Source organism: Pecten maximus, chromosome 14, assembly GCF_902652985.1.
Source record: "Pecten maximus chromosome 14, xPecMax1.1, whole genome shotgun sequence".
Taxonomy (NCBI): domain Eukaryota; kingdom Metazoa; phylum Mollusca; class Bivalvia; order Pectinida; family Pectinidae; genus Pecten; species Pecten maximus.
Genome location: NC_047028.1, coordinates 34,930,216 through 34,935,724, shown reverse-complemented (window position 1 = coordinate 34,935,724; position 5,509 = coordinate 34,930,216).

Here is a 5,509-nt window from a genome sequence, read left to right as displayed (position 1 = left end):
ATGTTGTGAGAAGCTGCGATAGCTCACTCCGTAAGAGTGTCAGATACGTAACCTAAAGTGAAGATCCGAGGTGTGTGGTTCGATACCTCGTGACGGTTTGTGTTTCTCAGAAAGCTAGGAAACAAGACAGTCTGTGCTGGCGTCATTTAGCAAAACACTGTCATAATTGCTCTGGATGTAATGCGACAGGACTGTGTATGTCGTTCAGTGAGGTAGCCACTAACTACTACAAGTCTCAAAATGACCCTCCTGTTGACGAAGTGATTAACCAAACAAAGAAACTTTAATCCAGTGTGACTTAGATATTTGGTTATTTGACGAAACCTTTTAATTCAGACTCATGTCGCCTTGACCTTTGCTCAGATGTCCTTTTGTTTAATTCTAACCAACGTTGCTTCATTATGTCACAACTTAATATTCCTTAGTGAAAAACTACATTTGACCTTGTCCTTTGACCCAATGACCTTGACGTTTGGTCAGTTGATTCCTTAATTGATGGTGAATAGCTTTGTTTCATCAAGTTATCAGTAAAAAAATTACCTTAATTCTTTGTAGGTGATGACCTTGATCTTTGACTTTGATTTTCATATCAGTGTGCATATTTTTGTGAATTGAACACTTTGTGTGCAACTGAGTGTCAACAAATACCAAAGTTATCACCAGGAACAAAATGTAGAGACGGACGGACAGACGGCCGGACGGACGGATGGACGGACGGACGGACGGACAAAGTGATTATCATAGAACACTCGTACAATAAAATACAAGTTTGTGACTGTAAAATGGTAACTTCGTGATCTTAAAACGTATGTCCTTCACAGTTTTCTTTATTTCAGGTTTAACGTAAAATAGATTAAATACGGAATCTGGTATACTATTCATTTAAGGGCAGTTTTCTTTGTACACTCCACACTCCTAGGATACAGGTTTGTTACAGGATGTGGAGAGAGGTAACAACTAAGATTTATTTCTCTTGAACTATTACACTGAAGTACCTTGTATTCCAATGTTCTCCGCTAAGGGGCGCTAATTACGATCAACACCGACAAATACAACTATCGTATTACATCTACGACAAATATGTGACTGGATAGATAATCTTTTCCATGGATCAACGTTCTAAGAATGCGTGGGTATTTAATGTTTGTTCATTTAGTTTCCAATGAGCTCGTGGGTGATTATAAACAATATTTAGTTCTGTTTAAATTAAGAGCAATCCGGGTGACCTTGGCAGATAAAAAAGTGTATCTGAACAATGAACCTTAATACAGAGGTACATTTTTGTTCATAACTATACTTGTTTAACAGCTTACCAGTAGATGTGGATACGGTCTAGAAGGTTATATAAATGACAAAGCGTTACCTATAAGCTGCGAAGGAAAGGAGTAAATTAAAAATTCAGAAGACAAATAGTTCTTCACAATTTTGTACTCACCGGTTAGTGCGATATGGTTGTTTCTTGCGACGAAACTGATGCAGTAGTTTCAAGCTCAGGTCAACACTCAGCGTGCTCACTGCAAAGAAGAAATCAAATTTGATTGACAGGAGGCTAAACTCAATTAATGCAACATACTTAACAGGGTTTGTTTGAAAATAGAATAGTTAGATTACTGTACGAACGTGTATCGTGGTACACTTTAATTGTTAAATATGTACTATACGGTCAGGGACGTTATCGTGGTACACATTAACTGTTAATATGAACTGTGCGGACGTGTATTATGGTACACTTTAACTGTTAAATAATTTTTATGTACTGTATGAACGTGTATCGTGGTACACTTTAACTGTTAAATAATTTTTATGTACTGTATGAACGTGTATCGTGGTACAATTTAACTGTTAAATATGTACTGTATGGACGTGTATCGTGGTACAATTTACCTGTTAAATATGTACTGTACGGACGTGTTTCATGATACACTTTAACTGTTAAATATGTACTGTATGGACGTGTATCGTGGTGCAATTTACCTGTTAAATATGTACTGTACGGACGTGTTTCATGATACACTTTAACTGTTCAATATGTACTGTACAGACGTGTATCATGGTACAATTTACCTGTTAAATATGTACTGTACGGACGTGTATCGTGGTACACTTTATCTGTTAAATATGTACTGTACGGACGTGTATCTTGGTACACTTTAACTGTTAAATATGTACTGTACGGACGTGTATCGTGGTACACTTTAACTGTTAAATATGTACTGTACGGACGTGTATCGTGGTACACTTTACCTGTTAAATATGTACAGTACAGACGTGTATCATGGTACACTTTAACTGTTCAATATTTACTGTACTGACGTGTATCGTGGTACACTTTACCTGTTAAATATGTACAGTACAGACGTGTATCATGGTACACTTTAACTGTTCAATATTTACTGTACTGACGTGTATCGTGATACACTTTAACTGTTAAATATGTACTGTACGGACGTATAGTGGTACACTTTAATTGCTGAATATGTACTGTACAAACGTGTATCGTGGTACAATTTTACTGTACATTTTAACTGTCAAACAGTGCTCCAGATAACTTTTTGACATGAGGGGTTTTCACTCCAACCCCCACAAAGCAAAGGGGTTTTTTACCCCTCATGTCACAAAGTGAAAAGTATTTCTTCAGTTTTCAACTTTTTAAACTATGTTCAAAAATACCGTATACATATTGGATTCAACAAGAGGAAACATACCAAAACAAAAAAGACCCGTAGTAAATTGGTGCCAAGGTTTTATTTACTTAATGTTAAAACATGCACAGTACATTTGACTTGTTGCTGTTTGTTTAATACAATTCATTGAACTCATTCATTAAAGAAATTTTACATGTGAATTTTATGCTGAAGTTAATATTTTACTTGAAAATTAATAGGTACTATTTTATAAACTTTTAATCATGTTCAGCCCCTAAAACCATGAAATGCAAACTTATAATACACATTTGTTTATGAAGCTGAAGACTTTTTGGCTTTAAATAACACACATAGTCTTCTTCTTTTTTAGCATTCCACAGTTGCACATCTTTACTTGGAGCAAACTCATTAATATCTGGGCCCAGCATGTTAATTTTCATTAAAGTATTAAAGTATTAATGGTTGACGTCAATATATATAGGTATTTCTGACTATTTTTTGTAATATAAAACTAGACATGCCCCTGTCAATATATATAGGTATTTTTGACTATTTTTTGTAATATAAAACTAGACATGGCCCTGTCAATATATATAGGTATTTCTGACTATTTTTTGTAATATAAAACTAGACATGCCCCTGTGCTTCGTGTACGGACTTACCTGTTTGGAATTGGGTCAAAAATTAAAACAAAAACACACCGGAGAAGGCTAATACATAATACCTTTATTAGAATTTATCAACAGTGAACTAGGCAGGTGAGACATTGTTTTCTCATTCAACAAAACATTTCCGTTTATAATTGGCCTGAGCAGAATTTCGAACTCGAAAAGATCGATACCAGTACTATACTGTACTGTCAGTGGTGATATTTTACAGCGGTACTTCGCTGTCATTGATGATTTCTGATTGTGTAATCATACTGCCTACAGACAAGCATAGATATATATATATATATAAATCCTTTTGAATAGAATAACACCCGTAATAATGATATTATACACAATAGCCTGATGCTAACAAACCGTTTGAGATCTAGATTTCTACGTTTTTCATTCAATTTCGTTGTGATAAATGCCTAATTAAATGGGATATCAACACTTTAATTTGTATAATTTTATGAGTTGACATTTTAATCTAGATTAAAACACCTGATACACATGAATTTCATTTAAAAAAAGTCTATTTTTGGAAATGCAAATTTTATATCTCAAATCTAGATTATAGTGTACAGAAAAATAGAATAGAAATAAGAACCGACCTATATCTACCGTAATTTTTTGACATCATTCTATTTTTATTAGGCCTAGCTGAGTAGTCATAACGTTGCCATACCAAATAAACCCAATAGGATAAAATAAATGAAATGTGGTCTAGATCTTGCACAAAAAAACATTGCCTCTAATTCTAGCTTTTAGAGCCACAACCTCTTGCATCTTTGCTAACTAAGATATGTTTCAATGCTGCTACATGTACAGTTCATCCAGTTGGGCATTCTAATTTTGAAATTGATGATTTGATATCATAAATTAACATTAAATATACATACATATATGTATCATGCAGTTACAGTTATGTATATGGTACATATACTATTGTGGAGAATATTTGATGTAATGTACTTACAAAAAAATATAAGTTAAAAACAAAATTCCACTTCAAATTGATTTGAACCGTACATGTGAATGAATGTGTTTTTTTTTTTATAGATAATTTGTAGCTACACAGTATGGAGAGTAAACATATAACATAGAGTGCTATATGAAAATCATGTTCACTCTAATAACAAGTATAACAAGTCTGAGCTGATATGAGCATATAATTCTAAGTTTTGAATGCTAATTATAAATTAGTTTGATGTGCCCGCCAGTGATGCCAATGTATATGCCGTATATATAATGGTATACCCTGCCCTGTCTACATCCGCATTCTCGAGCATACCCAGGTGTTTTTTTGTACTTATATATTAATTACACAATTGAATATGTTTTAATGGAAATGAAGTGTAACTAGCTCAGTAGCTAGTTTTTTAATCGGATACAAAATGATAGATACTGAAACCTTAAACCTATAGTCAAAGATGATTAACATCTAGTTTATGTTATCATAAAGACAGTCTTAGGAATTAAAATTCTGTGTATATCATGCAGGTGAAACATTGAGATCTGTAGGTTATTATTCAACCCCTCCCGCCTTCCCTTCCCCCTCCCCTGCTGATAGGGTGCGACACCCTTATATTACCTGGACAGTTCAGGCCTCAGGGAATCTTTCAATACACTGGTCAAAGTGCAAAAGATTTACACTGGCATGTTGATTACATCTTCCCAAGTGTGAGGAATTAATCTTAAAATATGGTAGAAATAACTTCCATAACTGTGAATGTATTAGGTGGCTAAAAGAGTAGGATGAAGTAAGAAATATGTCTTATTGTCCAGTAAATCTATATAAAACAAACTATGATAGCAAGGGAAAGCAAACGAATATTTCATACAACAAATTGAATCTAATTAGTCAATCATATATAGTTCATAATCTTACATCAAGGAAAAGCAATAATATTAACTGGTGATGGCGTCACTTTTTTCTTTTTCTTTTTAAAGATATAGATCTATAGAAGACCACATAAGAATGGAAATCATCACATTTTACTGTGCCCTGCATGCACTCACAATTTCTTGCATATTTTGTAACATGTAATTAACCATTGATAATATCTTAAATCATTTTTTTCTGATTTTGTGTTATCAAGTTCATGTGGAATTTAATTTGCATAATGAGGATTTTGGAGTTATAAAACATAAATAAGTGAAAGCGTTATGTTATAGCATAAATATAAAGATTCTAAAAAGTTGAATGATAAGCAA